Source organism: Marmota monax, unplaced genomic scaffold (genome assembly GCF_021218885.2).
Source record: "Marmota monax isolate L192 unplaced genomic scaffold, Marmota_monax_Labrador192_F-V1.1 WCK01_AAM20220418_F8-fsc00013, whole genome shotgun sequence".
Lineage (NCBI taxonomy): Eukaryota > Metazoa > Chordata > Mammalia > Rodentia > Sciuridae > Marmota > Marmota monax.
The window spans coordinates 18,425,119-18,441,193 of record NW_026692202.1 but is presented as its reverse complement, the minus strand read 5'-3'; the positions used below and the strand labels follow the sequence as shown (position 1 = coordinate 18,441,193).

The following is a 16,075-nucleotide window of genomic DNA, read 5'->3' as shown; positions in this document are numbered from 1 at the left end:
TATTAGTTCCAGCTCTGGGACTTCCCTAATCATGGTAGGACTGTACTCTTGAACCCCTTGGGCTGTGTGGGACCAAGTGGCAATTTTAACCATTGCCTGCATGGAAATGATGCATGTGACTTCCAGACTAGAGTATTTAAATGCAGTATGAGACTCTGCAGTTTCCTTTCCTTCTACCACACAAGCATAATGGTTCTCTTTGGATTCCAGAAGGACAATGTAGAATTGGTTCCTCAGCCAAAGTATGATGGACAGGTAGCATAAGTGAAAAATATACCTTGCTTTTTAGTCACTGAGGTTATGGGATTTTATTGTAACCCAAACTAGCCTTTCCTCTTCCCCTTGACCATAGTACCAGGAGTGTTCCAAAATGCAGGAAAAGGGCAGCTTTGTTTGAAAAGAGAGGCCACATCAAGCTCCTCCTGTGGCACTGGGGTCACTGAGTAGTTAAGAGCTTACAGGTGTGTGTTAAATTAGCAAACCTGTTGGGCTTTGTTCTGGAAACTGACAGGGACCAGAAGGGAACTTCAGAACAGCTGTAAAGACTGCAGAAATTGTGGAGACCCCTTGTGCCAGATGGCCTGACCCAGGGGTCCCTGAGTTGGGGTGTGGACTACCAGAGCTTCAAGGGCTTTACTGTGCATGCTCCAGGTTGTTTCTCATTTGAGTTTCTCCCTCCCTCCCTTCTTCCCTCCCTCCCTCTCTTTCTCCTTCCCTTCTTCCCTCTCTTCCTTCCTTTTCACTCAAAAATCGAGTTTGTATCCCAGGCACTGTGCTGTCCTGGAACTCCAGTGGTGAGTAAAACCACCACAGTAGTGACCATCATGTGACTTAACCTGCTCGCAGAGATGAGGCTAGGGATCATGGGAGCAGAGGCAACCAGCCACAATTGCAATAGAGGCTCCAGGGTTCCCCACTAACAGGTGGAGGACTCGCCCTCGTCATCCTTGATGATAACTGCATTTTCCTTCTAACCCTTCCCAGTTAGTTCCCTGCTCTCTTTGCCAGTCTGCCTTTTTCTCATAGTTCCCCTCAGCAGGCTGCCCATTTCTGACATTGCCCCATAGTCGCTTGTCTTCTACCACACCCCATGTCCTCAGTCTTGCAGTCTCTTTAGACTTCACTGCTCACTGTACAACCTAGTGGAACCCACAGCCATTGTCTCGCCACCACTGCCTGCAGCTCATCTAGGATCCCGGCTGTCTTGCTGTCACCTTTTTCCAGGTGTGTTCAGCCAGGGAAGCTGTCTGCAACAGGCATTCCTCCAAAACTGACATCCTGCTTGTATGAGAAGCCTTCATGATGAACATGACCTTCTTGGCAGTGAGAGGTCAGTATGGGAGTGCTGGAATGGGAGGGACAGCTTCTGGGTCTGGCCCCCATCTCACATCTGGAAGCAGGGAAGACCTTGCCTCTGCTCTGCCAGTGTGGCCTGAGAGTTTGGTGCAATGTAAATATGAGCATTCCAGTCTACCTGCCCCCATCCCACAAGCTGCATAGACCTTATCTATTTGGCTTTCTCTTGTTCTTCTCTGCCAGGTCACTACCACTAGCAGGTGTTGCTGTGTAGAAGCATGGCAGATGTCCTCAACTTGAATTCTGGTTCCAGCACATACTGATGTTCAATGTATTATTTAACTTCTCTGTGCCTGATTTTTTTTCCTCCAGTAAGATGCACATTAAATAATACCTCACTCAGGGGGTTCTCTTATAAGACAATCCACATAAAGTGTTTCTCCCTGGGTCTGTGTCTGGGTTCTGGCAGCTGATTAGCAGAAAACCCAAGGCAGCACCTGTGGCCCCCAGTATCCTGTGCCTTCTCCCACCCCCAGGTTTCCCACATGAGTCGTTGCACTTAAACCACTCTCTGACAGTAAGTCTGTTGTTAATTGTAAATGCGCTTTCCAGATTTCCCTCTGACTATGTTTTCACATGACATTAGGTGACATTTTGCTTCATTTTGCAAAGATATATAAAACCTGCCAAGACTGCTGACTATGGAATTCAGTCTATTAAAATCAACCAATTGAATGAATTTGTTATTATCAACCAAAGAAGAGTTATATACAAGTAATAGTAATAAACCACCATCCAGAACTCTTATGTAGAACTAACTAAAACATATCAGGCTGCTAATGTGCTTACACATCCTAATAGTTTAGAAATTAATAAATATCCATTGATTTTGTGGTGTCTTTCAGTTGTTATCAGTTGTTATTTGTCCAGATTTAGGAAAGATATGAGCCTAAGTTATTGATGATTTTAAGAAAAATATTTTCTAAAAAGGACTTGTGGCATCTGGTCTTTGTTGAAGTTCAGAACATGCGACCTTAAAATTTAGGGCTTTGCCATATTGAATATTTTAAGCTGTGGGAATTTGAGAAAATCACAGAAGCAGAAAGGTCTGCCGTCCTCCCTTCTTGAAGTAGGTCATAAAACCTATTTTCTGATGGTCCCTGAAACAGTCATTGACTCTCCTGAGAGGTGTCCACACTGTACCTGGAGGAAAGGAACATTATTTCCCTGAAGACACAGGGACACAGAAGAATCTGAACAAATAGGTCTTGGTATGTTTCCCCCGGTTTATTACCATTAGATCATGCACTTTCTGTCCTATCAAAGTTTTCCATGGCTGTCCACTCTTTTTTTTTAATTTTTAATTTTTATTTTTTGTGCTTGTAGATGGACAGAATACCTTTATTTTATTTATTTTTATGTGGTGCTGAGGATTCAACCCAGTGCCTCACGCATGCTAGGCAAGGGCTCTACCGCTGAGCTACAGCCCCAGCCTGACCCACTCTTATCAAACCTAGCGCTAGAAATACACAGGTTAAACTGTTTCTTGGATCTTCCTTATGAAGAATCCTGTATCATGTAAAACTTAAATAGATGTGCATGCTTTTCTTTTGTTTATCTGTCTGTTGTTCTAGAGGCCTCAGCCATGAAACAGGGATGGGTGAGGGAAATTTGCTTTTCTCCCTTGCACCTCTGAGAACCTCTGCAAACTGCACTAGGTTTAGAATCCAATTTTCTACTAAAAGGAATCTGAACATGTTTCAGAGGAATATTTGAAGTTGATGGATATTTATCTTGTTCTCCTTTCACATCTCTTTTATTGCCATTGAAATCTTTAAAGATGTGTTTACTTATAATTAGCATTAGGTCAAGTTTCTGCTCGAAGCCAGAACTGTCAAAGGCTGGATCCCTAAACATTACCACGGGAACCTTTTGCTACCTGAAGCAGAGAATATGACTTAGTCTGTAAGGGAGGATAAACAGCTCTTGCTAGAGTCAGAGCATGTGCTGTATCTCTGGACCAGGGATGGAGGGGCAGGTAAGGCAGAATTTACTGAGAATGCAAGTTTGATTAAAGGTAAGATTGGCGGGAAGAGGAAGGTGAGGATTCTGATAGGAGAGACACAGAATCCTAAGGGGAACACAGTCTGTAATGCTTCCCATTGCAAAGTTCATGGATTTTTTTAAAAATATTTTTTTTTAGTTGTAGAGGGACACACAATATCTTTGTTTATTAATTTATTTTTTTATGTGGTACCTCACACATGCTAGGCAAGCACTCTGCCACTGAGCTATAGCCCCAGCCCAGTTCACGGACATTTTGTGAAGTCTCAGAAAAGCAAAGATGTTCTAACAAAGACTGTGGGGTAGCAAAGTCAGTCGTGTTCATCAGACAGCTCTCAGAGTCCAGGTGGAGCATGGAGTGGAGAGTGTCATGTCTCAGGTCTGAAAGTGTAGGTCTGCCTCCCTGGGGCTGGGGTCCCATGCACTGCTTCCCCTATGAGCTTCAAGTGTACACCTTGTTTTGATGGGTTGGACTCTCACCCACGTCCCGCGCCGATGGTGGAATTTGAGTTTCCTCTGCGTGATGCAGAATGGCTGCGAAATAAAGCTAAGGAAAGAAGGCTGTGGGAAAAAAACACACTACACAGACAATAATTTTGAAAAGTGGGGGTGGGATGGCTCTTTGACCTTAGGGGTCAAGCTTCCACACTGTGAAGTGACAGAGAGAGCCCACATTTGCTTTATTATATATGAGGGAAACTTCAAATGTTTTCCATAGAATGTTCTTCCACCAAATAAGGTAGGAGATGGGCTGTCTAGGCCCAATGGGTCACGCCCAATTCTGGAGCTACCAGAGCAGCCTTCCTAGCCAAGCCTGAGGTCATGTGCATTGCATAATTTGTTAAGTGGGAGGAGACACAGAGTGACTTGCAATGCCAAACCAAAATCTCCTTGGCTCCAGGCCTCGTGAAGATACTAAATAGCTCAGGAGTGTCTTCCCACATTGGACCAACCCTGGTTCCCTTGGGCTCATTCATATGGTTGCCATGGACAAAATCAAACTTGTGCTGCAAGGAAGGAAGAGGGAATGGACGTTGGTGAGGCAACTAGAGTTATTTGCCACAGGTGGGGAGCAAGATGCCAGAGGAGAGGTCCTTTCTTCTGAAGGCCATGGTTCCCCTGGGGTTTGGCCTCAGCATTCACTGCTTTCTTTCCTCTGCTCAGGGTCCTGCCTCCTGTTTACCGCAGGGCTACACTCTGCTGAGCTGCTGCCTCCCACAGCAGGTGCATCCCCTTAGGATTCTCACTGCCAGTCAACCATTGCTTTGCTCTTTGGTCAGTCAAAGCCAGGGCTGGTGTTTTCCTCCGTCTTGTTCCATTCCATCTCCTCTAGTGCCACTGTCTTCCTCTCTCACCACCCTAGCCACCCTCTTGGCCTTTAACACTTTGTCTCAGAAAGCAAAACTTCAAAGTATGGCACTTGGCATGCCGAGTACTTTGAACTGCAGGACACTGGACAGGCTTCAGAGGCAAGGTCTCCTTCTGAACTGCTTCTGTATTTCTTTCTTCTGTTTCCCCTTTCTTCTTCTTCACCAAAACAGGGTATAGAAACTAAGAATTTTATTCTCACCAAATTGGATCAGAGGAACTAGAACCTCTTTACCCCAAAGCCAGCCATAAAGCCTAGAAATACTAAACTTCCACCTCTTTCTATGTAGGAGCTATCTGTGAAGAAATTCTCTGACCGGCCTTGTGTGCTAGTAAGTCATAACACCTTATTCCAGAAGAGGTCTGGCCCAGTACCTGGGAGGCAGGAACACCACACAGAGAGAGGCCAAGAAGACCCTGAACAGACATGCCCTGCTGGATCCCCTTTAGTCTACTACATTGGCCACGCCTATTTTGTCCAGTTATCTCTCTTCATGGCTGTCCATTATTCATTGAATTAAAGCATGAAAATAGTTTTCCCTGGGTCTTTGAGTCTTAATTTCTGAAGGTTCCTGTGTCACATGAAAGTATAATTAAATAAACTTGTTATGCTTTTCTCTTATTAACCTGTCTTTTGTTACAGGGATATTGTTTGGTAGGTGAGAAAAAGAGTCATCATTTTTCTGTCCCTACAACTTCAACTCAGTTCTGCCTCAGGGGATTTGCAGTTGCTGTGCAGCTGTCCCTGAATTCCCCTGATGGATTCTTCTGAAGCTCAATCACCTCTTCAGAGAGGCCTTTCCTGACTTCCCTTTAGAAAGGAGCTTCTGCCCCCAGGAACATTCCACCTACCATCTTTCTTTGCATCGTTCCCCCTCTGAGGTTATCTTGTTCACTAGTTTACTTATTAATTTGTTTCTACCTTAACTGGAATAGAAGCTCCATAAGGGTCAGATCTTATCTGTCTTCTTCACAACAGTAGCCTCAGCTCTTAGAAAGAATCCAGGAGGTAGTCATGCGAAAATATTAAAAAGACAAAGACAGCTAACTTTTTGATTGTTTATATTATATCAGTAACTATTCTTAAGACCTTGAATGTATTATTATTTCACTTAATTCCCATAATAAACTGTATGTTACAATCCCAATTTTTCTGAGATGCAAAGATTTGAATGAGAAGTGGGCAGATCGGTCTAAATCAAGTGTTCTGACTTCCCTGTCCAGGTGGCTTGTACTGTTAGGTAACACATAAAGATCTCCTGGCACAAGGAACTCATGGAGCTTTTTCTCCTTGCCTTATTAATTTCCCAAGAGTATCACTTTCACATTTCTCTCTAAAGTTTTAACATACAATGATAGCAGGAGTGTCACACATCTGAAGATTACATAACGGAATTATCTGCAAGACCACACCACGTCTCACTCTTTAATTTTATACAGGATACACATCACACATGTGTTAGAAACTCTTTGATCAGGTTATAAATGGTTATCCTCAAAATTCATCTCTATTAGAAAATGTCATCTGGGACTTTCCACTCCATTTTCAGCTAAACAGCTCAGCCAAGTGCATATCTGTCTACAGATACACTGCCCCATGATCCTATCTCATTCTGCTTCCCTTTATCACTGTGACCTTAATTCAGGCCTGGTCTCATTCTTCTGGTTCTCCAAGACTTCTGTCTGCTCATTGGGGTGTCATTTTTCTGGGCCTCACCCCTGGAAGTCCTGCTACTTGGAAGCTACTCTTCCACTAAACCACCTGCTTCTACTTGTCTATAAGAACCCATTCACTCAGCAGGAATCAACAAATATTTTATTCTACAAATATTAATCAATTCCCATTATATAGCAGGTCCTAATGCTAAGGAAACCTAGATGAGAAAAACAGTCATGGTCTAAAGCATGGTCTCATGGAGGACCTAGATATTAATCAGAGAAGCTGGGTGTGGTGGCATAACACCTGTAATCCCAGCTCCCTGGGAGGCAGGAGGATCACAAATTCAAAGCCAGTCTCAGCAACTTAGCAAGGCCCTAAGCAACTTAGTGAGACCCTGTCTCAAAATTTAAAAGAGTGCTAGAGATGTGGTTCAGTGGTTAGGAAGGGTTTTATCCCCAGTACCAAAAAAAAAAGAAAAAGAGAGAGAGAGAGAGAGAGAGATTAATCAAAGAATCAAACTGACATATGATCTGAAGAAGAAAGTTACTTATAAGAGTGTGTTGTGGTCATCCAATGCTGTTTGAAAGAGTAAGGCAAGATTTCTCGGACCTCTAGCTATGATCTGAGGATGATTTGCAGTGGATGAGGTGAAGATGAGGAGATCTAAGGGGAGGGAGAAGTGGATGGGAAGACCCTGAGGTGGGACACCTTCAAAGTAGTAGTAAGAGGCAGAGTGACAGGGTTCAGGGAGCAAACAGGAAGCAGTGGGGGATGAAGTGAGGAAGCCACGTTGGGCAGGACCTTCAGAGCTGTATTATTAATTCTGACCTTTATCCCACGAGCAATGGAAGGTTTTAGAAGCATTTGAACAGAAGAGACATCATCTAATTTGTGTTTTTGTTTGTTTTAATTTCAGCCAAACTGTGGAAAATACATTACGTGACCCTTGGTCTTTGTCTTGAGCCATTTTCTAGGATAAGAACAGAGGATGAGAGCTGCTTGGGGAGGAAGGGTCATCACTCAGGACTGGTGTAACCTGTTGAAGGTGCCCTAAAGCATTCACATGGACTCTGAGTGGGTGAGTGAAAAACCTAGTTCTGAGAGAGATCTCTGTAAATTAGTTGTGGATTTGAGATGACAATTAAAGTCATGGTTGGTTAAGATTGCCTTGGGAGACGTAAAGAACAAGATGGGAAGCAGCATAGGACCAACCTTTGATAGATTCTGACATCTAAAGTCTGACTTGAAGCCAAATGTTTTCTCTGATATGTGAATGCTAATTCACAATAAGGTGGGGGCAACCAGGGAAGAATAGAGGTACTTTGGATTAGACAGAGGGGAGTGAAGGGGTGGAGTGGGGGTAGGAATGATGGCAGAATGAATCAGACATTTCTGTATGATGTGTCAAAATGCATTTTTGATGTCATGTAAAACTAATGAAAACAAATTGAAAAATTAAAACTATATAAAAAAATAAAAAGCCACTTATTTAAAAACAATAAAATAAAGTCTGACTTGAAGATTGTTAGCAAAAGAGATAAGGAACAATCAGGTATGAGGAAGCCAGGGGATTATAGTATATCAGAGACTGAATTAGGACTCTTTTAAATTCATGTTACTGAAGTCTATCTTCAGTTGATGGAGTAAAAAAAAAAATGTATTGACTCTTATAACTTAAAATCAGGACTAGCTAGATATGACTTTATCCAAGTTTTCAAATAGGTCCTCAGAATGGGCCTCTCCATCTCGGTTCTGCCTTCTTTTAGATGGAGGTTTTGCCAGATGCATTTTTCCATTTGGTGGTCTGATCAGGTCATCTGCTGAAGCTTCAGGTTAATCTTACCTGAGGTAAAGAGTATGTATATCTTCTCTTGGTTCAGCAAAACACCAGGTCTCATTATTTTTGGCACCCTGTGAATTGGACAGTCATCTCTGAGCTGAGGACTGACATTGGCCCTTCTCCCACTACACAGACTGGAAGTTTTGGAAAGGGTGGTTCATCAAAAGAAAAGCAGGATGCTGTTACTTGAGGAAATAAGAGAAGAATCCAGGAAAGCAAGATCCAGATGTCTATAAGAGATGCCAGAGGAACAAGAATTCTAAGAAGGAAACTCTACTCAGGAATGTGAAATATTGCTAAGAGATCATGAAAAATCGTGAAAAAAAATGCCTATTAAATTAACCTCCTGGAAGACGCTGACCCACACAAACAGCTTCACTACAAACTGGGGTGTGGTAAGAATTATAACACAAGTAGAAATGGCTGTGAGAAATCACGGGGGAAAAGCACTTAGAATAGAAACAATCAAGCAAAACTTCATGTAAGAGGAAGCACTCATGCTGAGTCCTGAAGGATGGGTAATATTTTAAAAACCAAAGCCAGAGAAGCAGAGAGAGGGAGGTCATCCCAGCTAGCTGCCACATGAGAAAAAGCATCATGGCAGGGCCTTTGGGGTGTGTCCATTGAGAGCGAACAGTTCACCTTGGGTCTGAGGGCCAGGGGCCAAATACAATTGCTGCCTCTGAGGAGGGACTTTCCTTATCCAATTTCCAAGTTGTTCAACCATAACCTACTTGCCTCAGGTTATTGCCTGCATAGGCAAATGAGGGATAGCTGCCACTGTAGTGAACCAACTCACATCCTCTGGGAAAGTACCACCCTCTCCTGTTCTTATACCTAAGGGGCCCCTGGGTGCTCTGTGAGTGAACTCAATGGCAGATCTTTCTCCTCTTCCTCCTCTCAGCCTTGGCCTTCCCTCTGCCTCTCTGTGTGGCTTGGGCTTGCAGTGCTGAGTGTGCCACTTGGGGCTGCTGAGCATAGGGCTGCTGCTCTTTCTTCTCACTGACTGCAGCAGAGGAACACCCAGCGTCAATCACCTGGGCCACAGCAGCTCAGGTGTTGCTCAGCTTTCACTGGACTCACATTTTACCCCCCTTCACTTTTTATCCTGGGAAAAGTTACATTCAAAGGGATAGCAGGATGCCCTCATTTGGATGGAAGACAATTTAGGTGACTCTACTGTATTATATTCAAATAGCCTCCTACCATGACTCTCAGAACAAACCTAAGCATCCTGAATCTCTGACTACTGGGGTATGTTCTTCTCCAACCCAGTACAAGCTTAGAAATGGCTATTGCTTGGTGGTCTCCATTTTAGTGACCAAAAGCCAGCACCTATTCATGTAATCCATATCTTATCACCAAGCTCCTAGGACCTTCCTGCTACCTGGACCCCTGTGGCCAAGTCCGTTACCCACTCAGAAAGATTGCACAGATTAAAACTCGGGGTTGATCTCTTACTTATAACATACACTTGAGGATCCTTGACATAGCATAAGTAATAAAGTCTTTAATGAAGGTCACTGAGGGCATTTGAGCAGGGGTATGCCATAAACAGGACCATCCTTAGAGTCAAAAAAATTGCACCTGGCAGTGGTTTACTAATAGATCTGGGAGAGCAGAGGCGGGAAATGGTGAGTTGCTAGGAGACTGATGGGTCCACAGAGAGAAACTCAGAACCAGAGACATGGAGGTAGCTATAGAAAAGTGGGGATTGGGTCTAGGTTCTAGAGACTGTTCTTTTGGATAAACCATGAGACTGAAGATAAGAGAGATAGAGAGGAAGGGAGCGAGAGAAGAAGGAAGGAATTCTATGGAAACAGAAATAGAGTTAGGAAACTTAACATAGGAGGAGGGCCTAAAAACATGTAGCCCTCAGGACACAAAGATCCCTAATGGCCGAAGGAGCTGGGCTGGGAGCAGGTATGCTCCCTGCAAAAGCCTGAGGCAGATATACAAGTGAGAATCTGGGCCCAGGCCTGGACTCCCATCAGTGACCAGTGGGAAGAACAGTGTCTGCCTGCCTGGGAGGCCCCTGACCAGGGTGGGAGAAAGTAGCCCCTGTAGGAGAGCAGAATCCTATTGTGTACAGGGCAATTTTTTTCCTGGAGGCTTGAGCTGCCTGTTGCAATACACGGGGTGCCCATCTTTGGTAAGTGGATACCCAATGCACTTGATCTTTCAAGGGATGCCCCATTCACTGACATCTGAGACTCACATCTCTATCCCTGCTCTGAGGGGCTCTGTGGTCTGCCATCCATCTCTTCCGATTTTCTCTCCTTCATGGAACTGGGGGCAAAATATGGAAAACAGCCTTGTTTATCCAGTCTCAGAGCAAGATGTTTTAGACCATCGGTGATAGGGTCCCTTTAGATGTACCAACTTCACTTTGCCAAGCATGACGAAAGACCTCTTCTGTTATTGTGCTGGGCCCAGAAGGGTAATCCCTTGCCCCAGGAAAGGGGGGCCCTTTTTCACAGCCCTGTTTTTGAGAAAAAAACAACTCTCCTGAGCAAAAGTCCACTGACTTCATGCAGCACAAAAGGCTAGGCAGGATGAGCAATGACAATCCCATAGAATTCCTGCCCCAGCTCCTGGGAGAGGGGATGCAGAGGGTTCCCAGTGATGGGTTTCTGAATCACTATCAGAAACAAACAAGTACGTCCTTAAACAAGTCAGGGTACCATAACCATAGTGAAGTTACCTTTCTCCATTCCCTAAGCATTTTTCCAAGTACTTATTTTTGGCACAGAGCTATTTTAGGAGCGGGGGGGAGAACATGTGGGGAAGAGGAAAGGGAACTGGTCCAATGTGCCAGCTTGAGAGGGGAGTGGAGGGTGGGGGATGGGCACTATTAGTGTTTGGTCTGTGCAAGATGAAACGCGCGGCTCAGCTTTGTGGGCGGTTCTTTGATCTTCCAGTAACTGCTAGAGTAGCAATTAGCATCCTTAATGCTGAGGGGAGTCTCTGAGAAACCCTTGAGCCTGCTGATTTAGGTTAGTAGATCCGGAAGTGTGGGTGCTTGTGTGTGTGTATGAGAGAGGAGAGAGAGAAAGAGAGACAGTCTGAAATAGGTTTATTAAACTGTTTGATATTTCTTCTCTAATATAGTTTTCAAGATTTGTGGGTGAAGGGATACTTTCAAAATAAAGTTCAGTTTTGCTTGTTGAAAATTTAATCATCTGAGTCTTACAGTCACGAAGTCCTAAATTTCAGAAAAGCAGGAACTCCTGAAATGAATAATGCTAAATGAAATAGCATGCTCAAAATTCCTTTATAGATGTCCTGTCAGGGGCAATTCTAGCCCAGTGGCCAGAGTTGTGCTCTGGGTTTAAATTTCTGCTGGGCCATTTTGAGAACTAACCTAAGTTATTTGACCCCTTTGAGCCTTGGTTTTCATATCTATGCAATGGGGATAACTATACATGTGCATAAGCTACTCACAAGGTTGTTTCTTTACTTTTTCCTCTTCACAAGAATTAAATGAAATAATTCCTGTAAAAAGTACTGGTACCACACAATAGTAGGCATGCACATGTGTAATGGATTATTATTAGAAAAGACTTGAAATAAAGTAGATATTAGAAGGGGAATTCTTTTCTTCTTGCCATGGGCTGTTGGGTAGGGTGGAGAACATCATTTGGAAGCCAAAGAATTTTTTTTAAATGAATTTAATTTAAACTTCTGTGATGTAAAAAATAATTAATTTACCATTAGGAACATCAGCCTTTTACTAAATAAATAGAGCAAATAAATTAATACAGACATTAATGCTACAATGCAGACAAACTTGAGTGCCCATGCTGGACAGTTGGAAAAGAGGAAAGATGACCCCTGAGAGAGGAAAAGGGCTGGGAGGGGAGGAGAAAAGAGAGCAATGCAAGGCCAGCAGTATCCCCAGGAGTGAACCTGACACCCTCTCCTGAGAAGTCCTGATCCTCGTCCCATTGCTTTCCCCACCACCTGCCCCCAGTCAGCTGGACCTTCAGAGCCCAAGAGTTGGGGCTCAACCCCTTCATCCTCCACCCTGGCCCCATCCAACTGAGCCCAAGTACAATTGTCCCTGCGTGGCCTGCTTATCTCCATGGCCACAGCACCACCACCCCCTCTGAACCAGGGGCCCCCACCAGCCCTCCTGAGCTCCGTCCATCTGCTTTGGCCAAGGACTGCACCGTTATGCTGGCCTAGGCCTTGTGTTCCCTCTACTTTATTTCACCTTATGTTTTAGTTTAATTGACTAAACAATTTAATCTTTTTAGATAACAAAACATTTCAAACAAACATAAAAGTACTGACTACCCAGATTTAACAAATGTTAGTATTTTGCCGTGTTTGCAAAGTTACAGATAGAATGAAAATATCTTCCTCTGTCCCTAGAGCTAACTACTCTCTTGAAGTTGGTTGTTTCTTTTTCATGCTTTCATATTTTATGGCATATGTACATCTCCACAAACAGCATTGCATTTATTGTTGTTTGTGATTTTTAAAATGTTTATGTAAATAGTATTTTGCTGTTTTTACTCAACATTGTGTTCCTAAGATTTCCCCTATTTTCATGCTTGCAGAAATAGTTTACTCACATTTTAAGTCACTGTGTAGTCTTCTATCTATGATAATGATTTTAATTCCCTAATTAATGGATATTTAAGTGGCTTTCAATTTTTTCCTATGACAATGTGACTAACAATATTATTGTGAATAGCTTCTTGTGTGCTCGTGATGGTATTTCTAGTATGTATATAGCTAACCTGCTCTCCAAAGTGGTTATACTCCTGCCAGGACTCTATGGAGTTCTCATTCCCTCACAAGCTGGCCAGTACTCAGAAGTGCATAATGAATATTTTGCTTCTGTATCACCTTGCATTTCTTTGATTGTTGTTAAAGGTGAGCATCTCTTTATGTGCTTTTAACATTCAAGATTTCCTCTTCAGTGAATTGTTTGCCCATTTCCCCTTTGGGTTGACTTTATCTTCTTTATTTGTAAGAGTCTTTAAGCACTCTGTGATGCTTCATTGATCATATGGGTATCTTAGGAATACTTGGCAAGAGCAGGGGGGAATGTTCTTCTCTATGGCAGACCTAAATTAACTAGTTGGTTCTTTTATATAACATGAGATATAAATTAAAACCAGAACTAAAAATTAATCCCAAGATTTTTCAAACGAGTTTTCTAACTAAAATAATATTAGGTCATAATAACTATTAACTGCACTGTTTTCTTAGCTTCTGCTGCTGAAGTCCCTTCTTGTATTTCAAAAGTCTGCATAGATAAGAGCGAGCCCTCTGCCCTGCCCCTTCTTAAAGAGAGGTGGACTAAGAGCAAGTTGGCCATTGTATAGATATAGCCTCATGACTGTTTCCCAGTCAGGGAGGGTGTTCTGACTTTTATCATCTAGAGAGATTGGCAGAGATGGAATCCAGTTGTAATTGTTCTTACTACAGACACTGAGAAATGGGCTTTTTTCTTCTTTGATAATAGAAACATGATGAAGAAAAGAGCATACACCATTTTTTTTTTCTGAGTAAAAATTCAGATGTGAGAATTACCTGTCCCTAGGCTTTCCTTGCTTGGGTTTTGTATGCACTATCTCTTGGGGTCCAATGGGGAGGGATTTGCACATGGTGCCTCTACAAGCACTGGTTGCCATTGTTTTAACTCTTCCTGGATGAAGAAAGTATTGTGGATGACAAATGTCTAAGAGCTTTGGCATGCAGGCAGGATTTTCATAGGGTTTTTTGGCATGCTAATTTAGAATATCTCCCCCAACTTGCTGATTATCTCCAGGTTTGGGTGTACTTTCTTGGACAGGAGTGGAAAATCTCATGCTTTATGCCTATTCACATAGTTCATCAACACAGCTCTTCTACAGACCTCCTTAAACCAATATTCTAGGTCCCTAACTTGTCAGCCTAGCTACCTGCCACTGCCCACAAGTCCTCATACACCTTTATCTTCTGTCACTTCTCTTTCTACACAAATGGATGATTTGCATCATCTGAATCTGTTTATCAGAGGGATCTCCTCACCACTGTCTTTCTGAGTGCAGAAGCATTCATTGTTCAGCTTGTACAAATGTACAAAACCTGTCCATCCATGACCCAGGCTCAGGCTGTTCCTTCTTCATAATCTAGTCATATGAACAACCAAGAAGGCATAGGTGTGAACTGAGTGGGGGCAGGAATGTAATGGAGGAAGGTGGCATAGAGGTTGGGGACAGCTCTTTGTGTAGCATAGTTGTGCCTTCTGGACTCTCTTGAATCCATTTCCAAATATACCAAATCCATTTCCCAATAGATTGTTCAGGGTCCCTTCAGTTTCAGGCTTTGTTGAGTCTCATATTGCCCAGCTTCTGGTTGTAGAGTCAGACCCCAGTTTCCACCTTGGCCTTGTAGCATGTCAGGAACTGCTTTTCAAATGGTATGTGATTCTCTGCTGGGAGCCCTCTCCTGTTAGCACTTTCCAGAGGCTCCAAACATTGTCTTTCTCTATTGTAGATATGTCCAAGTACTGAGGGATATTTTAGGTCACACGACCTAAGTGACCAGGTTGCTTACGCTGAATGAAGTCTAAATCTGACACAGAGCTCTTTCTGACTTTCAAAGCTAGCAGCCTTCTACAGCACCTAATTGGTATTTCAGACTATTAGTTCAGAGAGCAGGGAAGTTAGCACTGGATCAGACTGTAATATACTATTGTCTGTCCCAGGTGTATGCAAAGTGCTTCAGATCCTTTCTCATGCCAAAATAATGACCTCGTACAATGCCCCTGAAGTGGCTTTAATCTGCTCTAGCAAAGATATCACATCAGTACAGAAGCCGCAATGAGATTCCTACTTGGTTAAGTTATAGTAGTTGACTACCATGTGTTTTCAACCATTCAGTTTTTGCAGGGGTCAGATTGGTGAATTAATGGGGATATGTAACAAGTGTCCCCCCCCAATCCTCCCAGTCTTTGAGAATTGACAACAGTCTCAGCCAACCCCTCCGAATGTTTTCCCTACCTCAATAGCTATTATTCTATAAGTAACAAGTCAAATGTGAGATTTCTGTCAATTTGTATTTCCATTCCAAATATATTTTTGGGAACCAAGAAAATGACCACTGGATGGGTCACTGCATGGTTTGAACCTGTTGTGAGATGGCACTGGGCTAGAGTTCCATTTATTACCTAACTACTCTTTGTCCCTAGAGGATGCCATGATGATACTTTGAGCATTCCCTTTTCTTAAAATATGTTTTTGTGAGTAAGGGCCCTTGGTCATGTTGGCAAAGACCTGGGGGATGACTACAGCAAATTCTTTCCATGCTGATACAGAGTCTTTCCTCAAGGAGACTCAGCCTCTCCTTAATTTGTGAGTTCTGGGTAAGGGAACTAGTTTTGGTAAGAATTCTGAGGAAGGGGTCATGTTTCTCCACTGGGCCAGCCAACCCTAGCCTTCATCTATTCTTGATCTCTTTTGAGTATGCCATTATTGGTTGCCCACCCACATTGCCCCTTAGGAACACCATGTTCTTAATCCATCTCCATAGATTCCTGTAGATCAAGTCCCCCACTGCTATTCCAGCCCTGCTTCTTTGATGGGAATGATGCCCATCTAGCTTTTGACGATTAGATATTTCTATTTGATCTCTGCTGTGCTGCATTCCTATAATTTCCATTGCTGTTAGGTTGTCAAGGTGTGAAATAGTGTCTTGCATCATCCATTCTGATCTATTGGGGGGACCCATCTGAAGCTTCTCAATGATACTGGTGTCCCATTACCAGTACATTCTTTCCACCGGTGCTCAGACTGGGCTGAATCCATAGTGGTCAACTGGTAGGTTAGACCCATTCGAGCTTGTCTGCT

General features: G+C 43.1%; 1 long non-coding RNA gene across 1 annotated transcript in view; it reads left to right on the top strand.

Annotated features, from left to right (window-relative positions):
* LOC124084270 (uncharacterized) overlaps window positions 1–10,938 on the top strand; it is a 106,060-nt gene extending 95,122 nt beyond the window's left edge. Inside the window, exons 4-5 of the long non-coding RNA XR_009225851.1 lie at window positions 7,305–7,466; window positions 8,362–10,938. This is a non-coding gene — a long non-coding RNA (uncharacterized LOC124084270). The remainder of the gene's footprint in view (window positions 1–7,304; window positions 7,467–8,361) is intronic.
* The last annotated feature ends 5,137 nt before the right edge of the window (window positions 10,939–16,075 follow it).